The 19,981-nt window shown below is 36.5% G+C and overlaps 1 protein-coding gene across 1 annotated transcript in view; it reads right to left on the bottom strand.

Moving 5' to 3' along the window:
- Positions 1–19,981, bottom strand: part of CNTN5 (contactin 5) — a 1,793,707-nt gene that overhangs the window by 1,072,631 nt on the left and 701,095 nt on the right. The window lies entirely within an intron of this gene.

Raw genomic sequence — 19,981 nt, forward strand, 5'->3', positions numbered from 1 at the left:
CATTATTGAGTTGGCTACTCTGGTACATTTTAACCTAATCAGGTCACCCACAGCAGTAGCTGTTCAGGTACTGCACCTAAATTCTATGTTTTCAGGAGATACCCAGCCTGTCCCCCTGGATAATCATGTTGCTATGATATATACCCAGTAAGTGAGCTCTGTACAGAACAGACTTTGTTTTTGAGGCAGTGAATGGTGCCTTATATCTTTTTTTTAAGTGTGATAGAGTATTCTTGTAGAATAAGTAGGCTTTAGATAGATTTTGATTGGCATCATAGTTCTTGTTACTTCATCTTTCCTCGAAAACCAACCCCTCTTCCAAATTTAGTGTAGGTGATACCATCATCCTTCCAGGTACCCAATTTCTTCATCTTGGTGTAATCTTCAACTCACTTTCATTTAAACCAAAGAAGAAACTTAATTTGGTCATTTTGGCCTTGACAATACCTGTTAAATCTGCCCACCTTTTCTCTATTCAAGTTTCAAGACTTCATCATCTTTTTCCTGTAACATTAATGTTACTCTCTGCTTCAAATTTCCCTAGACCTTCTTTTAAGCAGCTGCCAATGATTTTCCTAAAGCACAAGTCTGACCATTTCATTTCCTATTCAATAAACTGTATTGATTGGCGATCATTCTAAGATCAAATGTCACTTTGTCACTATTTCATCTTTTTTAATGTATATTTTCTGTACATTTTGGTATGTATATACTGAAAAGTACAGTAGTATATGGGGATAATTTATAAATAAACCTATAAACATTGATGGTATATTCTCAAAAATCTCTAATGCTAAATGATAGAGATGCATGATCAAAAAAGTTTGTAAACAATTCAATGGGATGAAGATTTCCATAATATTAGGTATTCTCTATATATGGAAAATTTATGGCAAGAATAATACAGATATTATATAGTATGGCATGTGAGTTTGGTGTAATCTGCCCCAGTGTGGGAAATATTTGCATCAATGAGAGTATGTATCTTCAAAAGATACATACACAAAAGATAGGCACACCAAGTAGGCTAAAACTTGTAGAATAATTCAGCCCAGATTTCTAAAGAAAATGGGTTTATGATGCAAATCATCTGATCAATACATATGTATTGGGTACTTTCTTTGTGCTAGACACTGTGCTCTTTGGATATTTCCTCTTCCAGGCAGTTCTTGGGGACTTGATGGCAACAAATAATGGCTGTAGCCTGGTTTTATAATGAATTAGAACTTCAGAAATACAGACAGGTTTTCAGAATCAAAAGAATTACAGAAGTTGAACACTGTTTATGGTAGTGAGAGGAGTATTACAAAGAAAAATGCCAGATGTTTTCCTCCATCTTATTCTCCTAGGCAGGGGAGGGCAAGAGGTAATACCAGAACATAATAATTGCATTCACTATCTTTTATAAAAATCCATTTAAGTTAGTATAATGATATGAAATGACACTAGATTTCCAGCAGTATAGTCTATAATTAATAAGCATAAAATTACAAATATCTGAAAAGTAAATCCAGTCATCTGTGGTAATCAAAATCTTATAGCACAGCTATACACACGACAGGCTGCCAGACTTGAGATAAAACTCCTATTTTCCATGGTAGGTTTCTATTATTTCTGAGTCCTTAAGTATTTCTACTCAAGCTATTAAAGTTATACAGGCATCTTAGACCCCATTACTGGAAACTAACAAGATTTCCTTCACCTTTTAAACTTAAGATCTAAGGAATGTTAGTATGTGTAGAAGTAATTACTTATTCCAATTAAGATAAAAGGTATATAGTTCAAAGGATTTAGCATAGGAGCTAAATGTGTTAGGCAAATGGATATATTTGGGATTAAGTCTACTTAAACTTGACTTGTGTGCTATAAACTGGTGGGGACACAAAAGGGTACTGCAATTCCATTATTTGGGAGCTAAATCTTAAGTAAAGTTCACAAGAATGGAGGAGCAATTTCTTTAATCCTTGGTTTGCCAGGAGATGTTGATTACTTCTAAATTTGAGTGTAGTGAGTAACATCCCATCAATACCAGGAGAGATTTCTAAAGTCAATCCTGAAGGTAATGTTCTAAAGTGCTCTTGTTCTACAATTAAAGTGAAGAGGTATGTCACCTTACAGATTTTAGATTCCAAAAAAGTCCACATTTTAATATATCCTGCTTTCAGGAAATAGTGCAGCCACTGAAAACACATAAGTGTAGAGATAGCTGGTTTTAGAATCAGTGGGAAATGAAAATCAGAATAAAAATATTTATTTGACATCAGATGCTGATCTTCATGGTGCCAATGAGTCTCACTCTCTTTGGTAGCTGTCACCCATATGATAACACTGTCCTTAGAAAACATGACCTCAGAATGATAAGGCCTACAGATCATACTGCAGAAGTGCTGTACATTTTTCTTTAATCTTTGTATTTGTACTTCAGTTTAATGATGTGAAAACAGTAGTAAGAACTGATTCATTTATTGCTCTGACTTCATTTGGAGGATGTGACCTTAAATCAGTCCTATTTTTATGATTATCCATAGGTTTTAACATTTCTTCCCCAAAATGATAGTTTTATTTACTGTAATAACTTTTCTAAGATGATCTTTGACAATTTCTATAAAACCTCCTGAAGTCTTTACAAAAATATTAGTTTCTAGTTATTGATGCTAAAACCTTACTAGCATCTACTTTCCTTCTCCTTATCTTCCTTTCACTGGTATGTGAACAAATTATGGACAGTAGGGCAAATTGCTTCATTTAAAATCATCATCAATATAATAATAATTCCTTTTCCTTTTAGATCACTTTCATTTCCCAATATATCTCGTATATTTACCAGCATATTCCCAGTATACCCTAACCATTCAAATAGCTATATCTTAGTATGAGCATTTATCAAGCAGTTAACTATATATGCCAAGCACTATTATTAGGGCTGATAATACAGATAGTCCTTCCTCCCAAGTAATTTACATTTTCAAGGAGGAAGAAAGAATATGACCTTATTATTCTTATAACAAATACAAAAGAGAGCAGTTCAGCAAACCTACTATTGTATCATTTACATTTGACATTTAATAGTGTCCCATACTGACAAAAATCCACTATTTGATAAAAACTGCTGGTAAAATTGGAAGAGAGTATGGGAGATATTAGGTTTGGATCAACACCTCACACCATATACCAAGATAAACTCAGAATGGGTGAATGACTTGAACATAAAGAAGGAAACTATAAGTAAATTATGTGAACACAGGATAGTATACATGTCAGACCTTTAGGACAAGAAAGATTTTAAAACCAAGGAAGACTTAGGAAAAAGTCACAAAATGTAAAATAAATAATTTTGATTACATCAAATTAAAAAGTTTTTGTATAAAACCAATGTAACCAAAATTAGGAGGGAACATAACAAATTGGGAAACAATCTCCATAACATAAACCTCTGACAAAGGTCTAATTACTCAAATTTACAAAGAACTAAATCAATTGTACAAAAAATCAAGCCATTCTCCAATTAATAAATGGGCAAGGGACATAAATAGGCAATTTTCAGTCAAAGAAATCACAACTATTAATAAACACATGAAAAAGTGTTCTAAATCGCTTATAATCAGAGAGATGCAAATAAAAACAACTCTGAGGTATCACATCACACCGAGCAGATTGGCTAACATGATAGCAAAGGAAAATAAAGAATGCTGGAGAAGATGTGGCAAAGTTGGGACATTAATTCAGTGCTGGTGGAGTTGTGAATTGGTGCAAATATTCTAGTGGGCAATTTGGAACTATGCCCAAAGGGCGCTAAAAGACTTTTTACCCTTTGATTCAGTGATAGCACTGCTGGGTTTGTACCCCAAAGAGATAATAAGGAAAAAGACATGTAGAAAAATATTCAGAGCTGCACTCTTTGTGGTGGCAAAAATTTGGAAAATGAGGGGATGCCCTTCGATTGGGGAATGGCTGAACAAATTGTGGTACATGTTGGTGATGGAATACTATTGTGCTGAAAGGAATAATAACATGGAGGAATTCCATGGGAACTGGAACAACCTCCAGGAAGTGATGCAGAGTGAAAGGAGCAGAACCAGGAGAACATTGTACACAGAGACTGATACATTGTGGTACAATCGAAGGTGATGGACTTCTCCATTAGTGGTAATGCAGTGATCATGAACAACATAGAGGGATCTACAAGAAAGAATACTCCAGGACTTCCGGTTAAGATGGCGGCTTAGAGAAAGCTGAAGTTCAGATCTCCGGAAAACCCTTCCCGACCGATCTCAAACTAGAAGCTCCTAAGGCGCCGAAATTCAAAACGATCAACAGCACAGACCCTGGGAACCCTCCTCCTGGACCTGGACCCGGTTCAAAAGGTACGGCTCCCCTTAAAAGCCAGAACCCGAGATCCCTCGGACCTCAGGGGTAGGAGCGCAGAGTCCAAGGCTCCCGGAAGCGGCAGCCGCGCCGGGCTCAGAGAGCAGGGTCTGAGGAACAACAACCCTCAGGGTCTTCTACCCAAGTCCCAGTCCGGGTGAAAGTTACTGCCTGGGGCTTCCGCTGCAGAGAGCCTGTCGGTCCGGGTGAAAGTTACTGCCTGGGGCTTCCGCTGCAAAGAGCCGGTCGGTCAAAGAGCCGGTTGGTCCTGGTGAAAGTTACTGCCTGGGGCCTCCGCTGCAAAGAGCCTCTCGGTCCGGGTGAAAGTTACTGCCTGGGGCCTCCGCTGCAGAGAGCTGGTCAAAACAACAGCAACCCTCAGGGCGGGCAAGACAGCCTCACGGGCTGGATCCTGCTATCCAAGTCTCAGTGAAAGTCTGTGCTCTCGGAGCTTGGGGAAGCGGCAGCCCATCCCCCCGCAGGCCGACGAAACAGCCTCACGGCTAGGGATTCTGAAGGCAACTTCCGGAAATCGAGCCAGGGGGAGAGTGTGGCCTCGTGGTCCGACCCCTCCATTCCAGTTCCAGTGAGGCATATTCAGTTTAACCCAGGGAACGCTCATAGAACCAACATCTGCCCAGGACTAAAGCCTCTGATCACCAGACAAAGACAAGAAAAGCCAATCCTCCACGTTCAGAGATGACAAACTCCACAGAAGCACAGAAGCCCCAAAATACCAAGAAAAATAAGAAGAAAGGGGCGACTCTGGACACATTCTATGGAGCCAAAATACAAAATACAGAGCAGATAGAAGAAGCTATACAAGAAAATTCTCCAAAATCTTCCAAAAGAAATAGAAACTCTCCACAAACCCATGAAGAATTTGAATCAGAAAGGACCAAAAAGATGGAAGCCCTCTGGGAGGAAAAGTGGGAAATGATGCAAAAGAAATTCACGCATCTACAAAACCAGTTTGACCAAACTGTAAAAGAAAACCAGGCTTTAAAGCAAGAACTAATAAAGCAAAGCCAAAACACCAAGAAATTAGAAGAGAACATAAAATATCTCACCGACAAGGTGATAGATCTGGAAAACAGGGGGAGAAGAGAAAATTTAAGAATAATTGGACTCCCAGAAAAGCCAGAAATAAACACCAAACTGGACATGGTGATACAAGATATAATCAAAGAAAATTGCCCAGAGATTCTAGAACAAGGGGGCAATACATCCACTGACAGAGCTCACAGAACACCTTCTACACTAAACCCCCAAAAGACAACTCCCAGGAATGTAATTGCCAAATTCCAAAGCTATCAAACAAAAGAAAAAATCCTACAGGAAGCCAGAAAAAGACAATTTAGATATAAAGGAATGCCAATCAGGGTCACACAAGACCTTGCAAGTTCTACGCTGAATGATCGTAAGGCATGGAACATGATCTTCAGAAAGGCAAGAGAGCTGGGTCTCCAACCAAGAATCATCTACCCAGCAAAACTGACTATATACTTCCAAGGGAAAGTATGGGCATTCAACAAAATAGAAGACTTCCAACTTTTTGCAAAGAAAAGACCAGAGCTCTGTGGAAAGTTTGATACCGAAAATCAAAGAGCAAGGAATACCTGAAAAGGTAAATATTAAGGAAAGGGGAAAAATGTTATCTTCTTATACTCAAACTCTCTTCTATAAGGACTACATTTATATCAACCTATGTATACTAATATGTGGGGAAAATGTAATGTATAAATAGGGGGTAAAGAAAGACCAAATAGAATAATGGTTCTCACACAAAGATTCACAGGGGAAGGGGAGGGGAAGAAAACTCCTATAAGAAGGAGAGGAAGAGAGGGGGGGGGTTTACTTAAACCTCAATCTCAGGGAAATCAACTCTGAGAGGGAAAAACATCCAGATCCATTGGGATCTTGAATTCTATCTTACCCAACAAGGGTAAGGAGAAGGGAAAACCAAGGGGGGGAGGGGGAGAGGGAGAACAAAAAGGGAGGGAAAGAGAGGGGGGAGGGGGAGGGAACAAAAAGGGAGGGACTAAAAAGGGAAACATCAAGGGAGGGGACAAGGAGGACTGATTCAAAGTAAATCACTGGACTAAAAGGTAGAGCCGAAGAAGAAAAGGTTAGAATTAGGGAAGGCAATCAAAATGCCAGGGAGTCCACAAATGACAATCATAACTTTGAACGTGAATGGGATGAACTCACCCATAAAACGTAGACGAATAGCTGAATGGATTAGAATCCAAAACCCTACCATATGTTGTCTTCAAGAAACACACATGAGGCGGGTTGACACCCACAAGGTCAGAATTAAAGGATGGAGTAAGACCTTCTGGGCCTCAACTGATAGAAAGAAGGCAGGAGTGGTAATCATGATATCTGATAAAGCCAATGCAAAAATAGACCTGATCAAAAGGGATAGGGAAGGTAATTATATTTTGTTAAAAGGGACTCTAGACAATGAGGAAATATCATTAATCAACATGTATGCACCAAATAATATAGCACCCAAATTTCTAATGGAGAAACTAGGAGAATTGAAGGAAGAAATAGACAATAAAACCATACTAGTGGGAGACTTAAACCAACCATTATCAAATTTAGATAAATCAAATCAAAAAATAAATAAGAAAGAGGTAAAAGAAGTGAATGAAATCTTAGAAAAATTAGAATTAATAGACATATGGAGAAAAATAAATAGGGATAAAAAGGAATACACCTTCTTCTCAGCACCACATGGCACATTCACAAAAATTGACCATACATTAGGTCACAGAAACATAGCACACAAATGCAAAAAAGCAGAAATAATGAATGCAGCCTTCTCAGATCACAAGGCAATAAAAATAATGATTAGTAATGGTACATGGAAAACCAAATCTAAAACCAATTGGAAATTAAACAATATGATACTCCAAAACCGTTTAGCTAAAGAAGAAATCATAGAAACAATTAATAATTTCATCAAGGAAAATGACAATGGCGAAACATCCTTTCAAACCTTTTGGGATGCAGCCAAAGCGGTAATCAGAGGCAAATTCATATCCCTGAAAGCTCATATTAACAAACAAGGGAGAGCAGAGATCAATCAATTGGAAATGCAATTGAAAAAACTCGAAAGCGATCAAATTAAAAACCCCCAGCAGAAAACCAAATTAGAAATCCTAAAAATTAAGGGAGAAATTAATAAAATCGAAAGTGATAGAACTATTGATTTAATAAATAAGACAAGAAGCTGGTACTTTGAAAAAACAAACAAAATAGACAAAGTACTGGTCAATCTAATTAAAAAAAGGAAGGAAGAAAAGCAAATTCACAGCATTAAAGATGAAAAGGGGGACAGCACCTCCAATGAGGAGGAAATTAAGGCAATCATTAGAAATTACTTTGCCCAATTATATGGCAATAAATACACCAATTTAGGAGAATTGGATGAATATATACAAAAATACAAACTGCCTAGACTAACAGAAGAGGAAATAGAATTCTTAAATAATCCCATATCAGAAATTGAAATCCATCAAGCCATCAAAGAACTTCCTAAGAAAAAATCCCCAGGGCCTGATGGATTCACCTGTGAATTCTATCAAACATTCAGAGAACAGTTAACCCCAATACTATACAAACTATTTGACATAATAAGCAAAGAGGGAGTTCTACCAAACTCCTTTTACGACACAAACATGGTACTGATTCCAAAACCAGGCAGGTCAAAAACAGAGAAAGAAAACTATAGACCAATCTCCCTAATGAATATAGATGCAAAAATTTTAAATAGGATACTAGCAAGAAGACTCCAGCAAGTGATCAGAAGGATCATTCACCATGATCAAGTAGGATTCATACCAGGGATGCAGGGCTGGTTCAACATTAGGAAAACCATCCACATAATTGACCACATCAACAAGCAAACTAGCAAGAACCACATGATTATCTCAATAGATGCAGAAAAAGCCTTTGATAAAATACAACACCCATTCCTATTAAAAACACTAGAAAGCATAGGAATAGAAGGGTCATTCCTAAAAATAATAAACAGTATATATCTAAAACCAACAGCTAATATCATCTGCAATGGGGATAAACTAGATGCATTCCCAATAAGATCAGGAGTGAAACAAGGATGCCCATTATCACCTCTACTATTTGACATTGTACTAGAAACACTAGCAGTAGCAATTAGAGAAGATAAAGAAATTGAAGGCATCAGAATAGGCAAGGAGGAGACCAAGTTATCACTCTTTGCGGATGACATGATGGTCTACTTAAAGAATCCTAGAGATTCAACCAAAAAGCTAATTGAAATAATCAACAACTTTAGCAAAGTTGCAGGATACAAAATAAACCCACATAAATCATCAGCTTTTCTATATATCTCCAACACAGCTCAGCAGCAAGAACTAGAAAGAGAAATCCCATTCAAAATCACCTTAGACAAAATAAAATACCTAGGAATCTATCTCCCAAGACAAACACAGGAACTATATGAACACAACTACAAAACACTCGCCACACAACTAAAACTAGACTTGAACAATTGGAAAAACATTAACTGCTCATGGATAGGACGAGCCAATATAATAAAAATGACCATCCTACCCAAACTTATTTATCTATTTAGTGCCATACCCATTGAACTACCAAAATACTTCTTCACTGATTTAGAAAAAAACATAACAAAGTTCATTTGGAAGAACAAAAGATCAAGGATATCCAGGGAAATAATGAAAAAAAACACATATGATGGGGGCCTTGCAGTCCCAGACCTCAAACTATATTACAAAGCAGCAGTCATCAAAACAATTTGGTACTGGCTAAGAAACAGAAAGGAAGATCAGTGGAATAGACTGGGGGAAAACGACCTCAGCAAGACAGTATACGATAAACCCAAAGATCCCAGCTTTTGGGACAAAAATCCACTATTCGATAAAAACTGCTGGGAAAATTGGAAGACAGTGTGGGAGAGACTAGGAATAGATCAACACCTCACACCCTACACCAAGATAAATTCAAAATGGGTGAGTGACTTAAACATAAAGAAGGAAACCATAAGTAAATTGGGTAAACACAGAATAGTATACATGTCAGACCTTTGGGAGGGGAAAGGCTTTAAAACCAAGCAAGATATAGAAAGAATCACAAAATGTAAAATAAATAATTTTGACTACATCAAACTAAAAAGCTTTTGTACAAACAAAACCAATATAACTAAAATCAGAAGGGAAACAACAAATTGGGAAAAAATCTTCATAGAAACCTCTGACAAAGGTTTAATTACTCATATTTATAATGAGCTAAATCAATTGTACAAAAAATCAAGCCATTCTCCAATTGATAAATGGGCAAGGGAAATGGATAGGCAGTTCTCAGATAAAGAAATCAAAACTATTAACAAGCACATGAAGAAGTGTTCTACATCTCTTATAATCAGAGAGATGCAAATCAAAACAACTCTGAGGTATCACCTCACACCTAGCAGATTGGCTAACATAACAGCAAAGGAAAGTAATGAATGCTGGAGGGGATGTGGCAAAGTAGGGACATTAATTCATTGCTGGTGGAGTTGTGAACTGATCCAACCATTCTGGAGGGCAATTTGGAACTATGCCCAAAGGGCGACAAAAGAATATCTACCCTTTGACCCAGCCATAGCACTGCTGGGTCTGTACCCCAAAGAGATAATGGACACAAAGACTTGTACAAAAATATTCATAGCTGCGCTCTTTGTGGTGGCCCAAAACTGGAAAACGAGGGGATGCCCATCAATTGGGGAATGGCTGAACAAAATGTGGTATATGTTGGTGATGGAATACTATTGTGCTCAAAGGAATAATAAAGTGGAGAAGTTCCATGGAGACTGGAACAACCTCCAGGAAGTGATGCAGAGCGAGAGGAGCAGAACCAGGAGAACATTGTACACAGAGACTAATACACTGTGGTATAATCGAATGTAATGGACTTCTCCATTAGGGGCGGTGTAATGTCCCTGAACAAATTTCAGGGATCCAGGAGAAAAAAAAACACCATTCATAAGCAAAGGATAAACTATGGGAGTGGAAACACCGAGAAAAAGCAACTGCCTGAATACAGAGGTTGAGGGGACATGACAGAGGATAGACTTTAAATGAACACTCTAATGCAAATACTATCAACAAAGCAATGGGTTCAAATCAAGAAAACATCTAATGCCCAGTGGACTTACGCGTCGGCTATGGGGGGTGGGGGGGAGGAAAAGAAAATGATCTATGTCTTTAACGAATAATGCTTGGAAATGATCAAATAAAATATATTTAAAAAAAAAAAGAAAGAATACTCCACATTCAGAGGAAACACTGTGGGAGTAGAAACACAGAAGAAAAACAATTGCTTGATCACATGGATCAAGGGGATATGGTTGGGGATGTAGACTCTAAATGAACATCCTAGTACAAACACCAACAACATGGAAACAAGCATCCAGTGGAATTGTGCGTCGGCTATGGGAAGGGCGGGAGGGGGAAAGGAGGGAGGAATAGAATATGATTTTTGTAACCAAGGAATAATGTTTTAAATTGACCAAATTAAAAAAAAAAGTGTCCCATACCATAATCCCTCTTCAGAGAAGGAAGGGTTGTATTTTATGTCATCTTTGGGGTCAAATTTGGTCATTATAGTTTGACAATGTTCAATTTATATTGTGAATTTTAAATGTATATTGCTATAGGCATATATATATTTTCTTTTCATAGCTCTAATTATTTTGCTTTGCATTGCTTCCTATGACTTCCAGAGTTTGGATTCCTCCTTTTCACTGTTTCTTACAGTGGAATAATACTCCATTTTGTTCCTATTCCACAACTTTTTAAACCATTATACAAGTAATGGATATCAATTATGTTCCCAGGTCTCTGACAAAAATGCTACTAAAGTTTGTTAGGATATGAAAACTTTTTATTTGCATTTGACTTCCTTCAAGTATATGACCAGCAAAAGAATGTTTATATTCAAGGCAGGTTCACTTTTTAAGTCTCCTTCCTTTTAGTCTCCTAACCAGATTCCTTAGTTAGCAACTAAATCACTAAAGTAGGGCTCATGTACAAACCTCTTGGAGATGGACTCTTGTCATGAAGAACTATGAGAAATTAAGTATTATAGATAATTTATAATTCTTACAATTAATAATGTGAATTAATTCACTTATTGAATTAAGCCAATCAAATTGTAAATTGTGTTTTTTTAATATTTCCATCTCTCATAATGTAATTTCAGGCTGTTTTGCTTACACTTTTTGCTCCCTAAAAGTGCAGCAAAGGATTATTGGTAACCCTTCTATATATCAAGGACAGAAATTATGGGAATTACATGAATTATAATGCATGGGTATAATAGGTCTATCCCGTCTCCTGTTCGAAGCAACCACATATACCTTGGAACTTGATATCTAAAGCAGTGCCCAACATTCTTTATCTCCAAAGGAAGCTGTTGGGAACTATTTCCATCTTAGAGTCTTATCAGCAACTCAAACGAAAAAAGCCTAAAACTGAAATAATATTTCTCTTACAAGATGCCTCTTTCCCTAATTAATCTATTCCTAGTTATCCAATATGATATCTTCCTAGTCTAGGCAGCTAGAAGATACAGTGGATAGAATGTTAAACCTGAAGACATTAAATTGAGGAAGACCTCAATTTAAATCTTATCAAAAACACTAGGTTGTGTGATTGTGGACTAGTTACTTAACCTCTTAAATCATTTTATAAATGAGGATATTAAATAGCATCTACCTCTTAGGACTGTTGTGAGGATCAAATGAGATAACATTTGTTAAGTGCTTTGAGTGCTGTTATTATTATTATTTTCACTTTTTTATCTCAACTCTTTCCTCACCTCCACATCCAGTCAGTTACTAAGTTCTTTCAATTGTATAATGAATACTATCCAGTTCCATCATTCTATTCCTAAACTAACTCTTGTTTAGGGCCTTCCTCTCAAAATGGGAGAAGATGAACAAGAGTTAAAATGAGAAAAAATTAGTGAGAGACAGAGACAGACAGGCACACACACAGACAGAGACAGAGAGAGAGAGAGAGAGAGAGAGAGAGAGAGAGAGAGAGAGAGAGAGAGAGAGAGAGAGAGAGAGAGAGAGAAACAGAGAGAGAGACAGAGAGAGAGAGAAGCCATTTAAACAACTAAGTTCGATGGTTGGCTTAAATTAAATTTCTGGGAAAGTTGTAGAATTGATCATTTAAAAAGCTGATTGGAAAATATCTAGAAAAGGGAAATCAGTGAGATCAAAAAGTCAGCATGACTTCATGAACAACTAACTTCATTTTCTGTTTTAAGATGATTGCTAAGCTGATAAATGAAGGAAATACTGTGGATATAGTTTACCTAGTAAAGTATCTCACATAATTATGTGGAGAATATCATTCAGAAAGGGTTAGAGGTTCAAATTCTGAAAGTAGTGTAGTTCATTATCAGTGTGGTAGGTCTCCAGTGGAGTACCATTATTCTTTTGCTAACATTCTGGTTTCTGACTTAGACAATGGCATAGATGATTTGAAAATCAAATTTAGAGATGACTCAGAGGTGAGAGGGATAGCAAATGATTAGATGTGTTTAAGTCTGACTACAAAATATTACAGTGGGAGGACAGTGGTATCAAACTCAAAGAGAAATGAGGAACTAAGTCATATATAAGGATCACTGAAATCAGCATATTGACTCAGAAAACCACATATGAACATTATCTATGTTCTATTGTATTTCAATTTATTTTGTTAAATATTTCTAAATTAGATTTTAATCTGGTTCTAGACATGGATTGAGAATGATGTGTCAACACAAGTGGCATCTTTTAAATTTCTAGGTTAAAGATATAGGTTGGATCTAATAAGATGAAAAAATAAAGAAGAAAATGTAAAATATTGAACTTAACTATTAACAAACAACTTTGCAAGTATAAGACAAGGCAAAGAATCTGTTGATATTGGCAGGCATAAAGCTCAAAATGGTTGCAGCATCATATAGCTGCTCCTCTTGTTTTGCTAATGCCTTCTTTGATGAAATTGAATGGTGTAGTCTCCAGACAAGGAAGGTAATCATTTCACTTTTCTCAATCTTTATCATATTTCATTTGGAATATTGTGAGTTCAGCCTTTGTCCCCATAGTTCAAGAAGAACATAGATAAGAAGGAAAATTTCCAGAGGGCAAGAAGGATGGTAAAGGGACTTAAGTACAGGACATATGTAGATGAGTTGAAAGAACTAAACATGTTCAACTTAGGGGGAAAAATCAGAGGTACCTAAAACTGTGCCACTTTCTTCCCTTATCTATATGCATGCCCTTCCTATATATGTGCATTTATTCATGTTGCCTTTATTCCTAGAATGAACTCACATTCATCTCACTATATTTAAATCCCTTCATTGCTCCTAGGTCCAAACATATCACACATGAAACCTTTCTGACCTTCTCCCCTTCTTCAAATCTTTATTACATTTGATGATTGTTTCTTCTCATATCCTCATCAAAATCCTCATTAATATCATTAACAATTTCTAACAGTAGTTTGTCTGGACATTTTATTTGTACCACCCAGAATTGCTCTATTTTCAATTCGTGGCTCTGTTTGGCTTTGACAATACAGAAAACAAGCTCTCCCTTACAGGATGAGTTGATCCCCTGAAATCTCATAACCATTAAAAATGTTTCAGGTTTACAAAACTCTATACTTCTCAGCTTACTCTCAGTTGTCTCTTCTCTTCGATTGGAGGGCAGAACAATAAACCCCTTCCAACTTTCTCCTTTATTTTGCTAGTTCTAAAAATCTTCCTAGTAACTCCACTTTCCATCAGATGCTTTCTTTGGTTTTAGTCCATGGAACAACATTCTCTTATGCTGGATATCCTCCCCTCCAATACACTTCAGCTTTCCTTTGTATTTTGCCTAATGCACTCATTAGGTTGTAAGCTCTATGGGGACAAGGAATCTTTCTTGATTGTATCCACAGTGTTTAGTATAATTTCCTGTTACATAGCAATAACTTAAAAAATGTTTACTTAATTGAATCTGTGGGTGATAGTTGCATGGTCTAGATTATTTCTCCAAATTTCATAAAATCCTAGATATCAGAGCTAAAGAAAACTGTGGCCCCAAGAGAAGAGGTGAATTTGCTCAGTCACCAAAGTGGAAATTAGCAGAGCCAAGGTCCAAAGTCAAGTTCTTTAACTTTAAATCCAATATTCTTCCCAGTATATCAGTGTCTTCCCTGTAAATAAATTATGTTGGCGTTATAAATTTTATTTAACACAATGGATTTAAAATGATCAAGGGACAAAATCATAGTCCTCTAAATAACAGATATTATTTTGTCCGTCGAAGTTCTTGAAAGACTATTACATTCAATGGGATTTTTTCCTAAGTTTTGTCAGTGATAGGTATATGTCCCACAATAAATTAATATTATTTGACAACAATGACCCTTTCAGTTATAGGCTTCCATAAATTCAAGAAAGAAATGGTCAGTCACCTTATCTTCCTAAAAATGTGCATATTAGTGAATAAAATCTACTAAGTATATAAAAACTATGCTAACTTTTGCAATGATTATAGCCAAATAATGATGCCAATGATTTTATATTTATAGTTCCACTCAACATTAAATTATAAGAGCAATATGCATGTTTCATTTAGGGAATGTTTAACTATGCTCCACATCTCCAGTTTCACTATTCTCTGCTGTTCATCCTTACTTTTGCTTTAGGTTTGATGGAGATATATGACAGCTTCTGGAATCACCCAAGTGTCTTCTACAGGTGTTTTACATCTTGGCAAGCTCAAAGCTTCACATTTTATCCTATGCCATATAATTCAAACAAACAGTACCCTGGCAGGATCTCTGTGTTAAGGATAATGTATATTGTAAAAATCAACACAGCCTTTCCTCATAATTTCATAGGGATGTCATGTGGGAAAATATGGTTTCAGGTGACGAATTCTTCATTAATCATAAGTGACAACATTAGTAAATAAAGATTTTTATCTTTAAAGAAAGGGGACGGGAGAAAAATCCCAAGGTCCTACAAACTATTGGCCACTACAAAGAATAAAATTGTAAGAGATATGACAAGATCAGAAATTCCTTATAGTAAGGATGTTGCCTGAAAATATTAAATTACTTTTCAAGGCACTGGAGGAAAAAATATTTTATTGTTAAGATGGCTTTGTTCTGTCATGTTTGCATGCTTACATGCTAGAATCAATACTCTGTATTGCATTTGGGAACTTGATTCTGCATCTAGTTACATGACTCTCTGGAGTCATACAGACATATCCGAATATCATAGAAATGAGCTGTATGCTATGGTCCCATTAATTTGGTGAAGTTCATATAAAATAATTTTAAAAATTGACAGTCATGAATTGATATTGAATGCTTTTATGTGAATAATAATCATCCCTCAAACATATCTGAGCAATTGTCCTCTACACTTAGATTGAGTAACTCCTGAAAGCCAATATTTTAAAGTAGCTCTAATTATTCAGAACCTTTTCCTGACATCAAGCCTAAATTTCCATATTAGGAACATGCACTCATTGTTCCTGGTTCTACCTCCTGTAGTATAATGAGTGACACATAGTAAAGACTTAAAAAATGTCTTTTTTTTTTAAAAAGAACAATTCTAATACATTTTCTACAAGTCAGAATGCAGTTCTTGTACCCTTCTCTCCCCTGTAACCATGTGTTCTCTTCAAGAAGCCAAACATTCTCAGTTCCATAATTTTATTCTATTATAGTATGAAATTGAGGTCCTTCAGCAGTCTTGTTGCTTTCCTCAAGATGTCCTCCAGATTGTGAATATCCTTCCTAAAATGCAGGGCCCAAACCTAAATATTCTAGACATGTTGAGCCCAAGGCAATGGCCAAAAGTACTGCCACATCTTTATTCCTAAAGGGTATACCTCTGTTAGCACAGTCTAGAACAGCATCACACTATTTGTTACCTCATATTGAGGACGATGACAACTAATCGCAGTCTTTCAATTTCAATTCCATTGCCCATGGGTGGATAGTGGCCTTTGGAGTTGTCACTCACCCTAGCAAGTGACTTGTGAACTCTCAAACTTAGTGATTAGCAAGGTACTAAGTATGGGTACTTAAGTTTTTGATTGATTAACTTAAAACTTACTGATTGATAGACAGAGTTTGATTCACTTTTCACAGTATAAATGTCAGCTATTATTATATTTATCTATGCTTACAAAATCTATTTTTAAACTTTGGTATAGATTTTTAAGTTTATCTTCCTTAAATTTTACATTGTTAAATTTGTCTCATTGCTATAATCTCATGATGACAAATGAGTGTCAAAGATGATACACAGAGAACTCTCTATGAGCACCTGCAGGATCCTTGGCTGGGTCAGCTGGGAACCTGGCCCCACCCCTAAATGCAGGGGATGGGGCACTCTAGTCTCTCTTCACCATGGCAGGGGTGGAACAAGGCATGACTTGACCATCCTGTATCCCAGCCCCAGGCCTAGCCTCCTGGCCCCACTCCTGAATGTAGGGGTGGGTGGAGCACTGCATGTGGCCAGGGGCAGGGCATATAATTGGGGTCTAGGCAAGGCACATAATGGGGGCCTGGCATGGGCATGCAGTCTGGGTGTGGGACATGGCACGGAGTCCCTAAAAAGTTTCAAAAGGTTCATCATCACTGCTATAATTTATCATGGTATATTTGAATTCTTAACTCTGTCATCTAATGTGTTAGCTTTTACTTTAGGTTTCTTATCATCTGAAAATTTCATAAACATATAACCTATGCCTTTATCAAAGATATTATGAAATAATTTGTGACTTATGCTCATTGTAGATCCTTAGGATACTCTACGAAGGATATCACTAACCTCATCAACAACTATATTTTGAGTCTAGAAATTCAATGGTGTCATGATTAGAGCAACAGGACTGAAGTCAGGATGTTCATGAGTTCAAATCTGGCCTTAGACACTACTAACTGTATAACTGTGGGCAAATAATTTTACCCTGTTCATCTCAGTTCCTCATTTATAAAATGAGTTCGAGAAAGAAATGACAAAACGTTCTAGTATCTTTTCCAAGAAAATGCCAAAATAGAATCATGAAGAGCAGGACAAGACTGAAACAACTCAACTACCATAAATTCAATCAATCTCAAAGCCACATAACTATGCTATTATGTAGCTCACATATATCCCTACAACTATAGCAAGCTAAATTTTGTCAAAAACCCTTCTAAGATAGTTATACTATGTGTTATACTTTAGAGAGTATGATATAGTGACTAGGGTACTGCCTTCAGAGACAGAAATATCCAGATTTGAATTCTACCTCACATACATTATATATGTATGTATATATATACATATTTATATATATTTAAACCATTATCTTCCATCTTACAATCAGTTATATACAGTGATCCCTCACCTATTGAGGAAGTTACATTCCTGAGGTCTTGTGATAGGTGAAGACTCATGAAGTAGCGGGAGAGCAAACTGACCGATACTATATTCACTGAGCCAATCGGTGCCTAGGATACAGAACATAGCACTGTGGTTGGTCACCTTTCATTCCATCAGCCAATAGTGGGCTGTGTACAATCTCACTTTGGCAAACTTGTGCAAGTTGTACTGGCTTACTGCATTTCCTTTGTGTACAATACCATATTTATCAGCAAAATCCCAAGATATAGCAAAAACTCCGTGATATAGAATTACATATACATATATATTTTAAACCTGTGATATAGTGAAACTATAAGTGAGCCTCAATATAGAGAGGGATGAGTGTATATTGGTTTCAAGGTAAAAGAGTGGTAGGGGCTAGGCAATTGGGGTTAAGTGTCTTGACGAGGGTCACATAGCTTGGAAGTGTCTGAGACCAGATTTGGACCTTAGACCTATGGGCCCTGGCTCTCAATCCCCTGAGCCACCTTGCTCCCCCATATAATAATTTTGTGAATATAGGAAGATCATTCAACATCTTTGAGTCTCAATTTACTGAGTTCTTAAAAACTGATAGCAACTAGTGTTTATATAGTGCTTTCAGTATTATGACACACTGTAAATTTTATTTCATTTGATACAACAACCCTTATAGGTAAGTGCTATTCTTAACCTCATTTTGCAGATGAAAAAAACAGAGATCAAGAGGTTCAATGGCTTGTCCAGCAACACACAATTAATGAGACACAAAATTAATAGTAACTGAGGCTGAATTTGAAAGGGGCCTTCATGACCCCAAGCCAAATGCTACTTATTTTGTACTGGTTAGCATGACTCTTATTAGGATCAAATGATATAATGTATGTAAATCATTTTCATGTTTAAAGCTCGATATGAATGAAAACTACTCTTCTTACCCCAAGGTCATGGATGGTAACCACATGTGATCTGTTCTTGAGAAATAGATGATAAATTTTACATTCAGTTACAAGTGACTAGAAAAGGAAAGGGAGGCATAGGCAATAAGAATCACTGTGGAGATAAAATTATTATAAATTGTTATGTAATTGGCAGTAAAGCATGTTACAGATAAATAAAAACTTTACTCTAAAATTTCAAGATTGGCTTAAATTCACAAGGTCCAAAATCCCAGGGAATCATGCTTTGTCGCAATACATACTTCCAGTTAGACTAGATAAACCATATTATCTATCTCCACAGGATATGTTTACATGCATTTTACTTTTTGGTGACAGTAACTTTTGATATCACCACGTGATCTAGTATCAACTGCTTTTACTTACAGTCAATCCCCCAAACAACTGTAAAACTGTAAGAGTTCGATGATACTTTGCCATATGGTAACAATAATCACTATATTGAAACATAGAAATGTAATGCTATAAGTATTTTTGTTTGTTTTAAATATGTGGACTATGTGAAAGTGCTGAAAAGTGACAGAAAGTTGACAAGTATTGATCTCTATTTAGCATAGAGGCTATTCCTAATATCAGTCTGAAGTAGTTCCTGCCATCTGGAGAAAGCTGTTTTTGTTGTTGTTGCTGCTGCTGCTTTGCTTTTAATGAGGAGATGACACAGACAGCTGGGAGAGAGTCCATAAAATTGCCACCAAAAACCTCAATTTAAAAATAATGTCCCAATTCAGAAAACCCTGGTAGGCAATTTTAGAGTTATGTGTTTGAATTAGTCTAGATGTTGCTTGCTTCCTAGAATAAGGTAAAAAAAATTAGAAAATCCTCAAGAAACCCAGTGTCTTTTTCAGAATGACTGCCAAGTAATGCATCATGAAAGTGGTACAAAATTTCAAAGTGGATAGGAAGTGTTTAAAGCATCTGGCTAAGAGATTGCAAGCATTATACTCGCCACATCTTTATTTACTGAGTGCCCATGGTGTGCAAAATATTGGAATGGATGTCAGGCACTAACATTGCCAAAGTAAGTACCCAATTTTGCTATGCCTATTTTAGTATCTTGAATACCATAGGTTGGTTGGTTGATTCTTATCATCCAGGTTAAGCATAAGTGAACCATAGAACAGTTAAATAGCAGACTGGATCATTTAGGCAGAGGGATAAAAATAGAGACAACTATTTCAGAACTTCAAAACATTTACAATTTC

This window comes from Monodelphis domestica, chromosome 4 (genome assembly GCF_027887165.1).
Source record: "Monodelphis domestica isolate mMonDom1 chromosome 4, mMonDom1.pri, whole genome shotgun sequence".
Lineage (NCBI taxonomy): Eukaryota > Metazoa > Chordata > Mammalia > Didelphimorphia > Didelphidae > Monodelphis > Monodelphis domestica.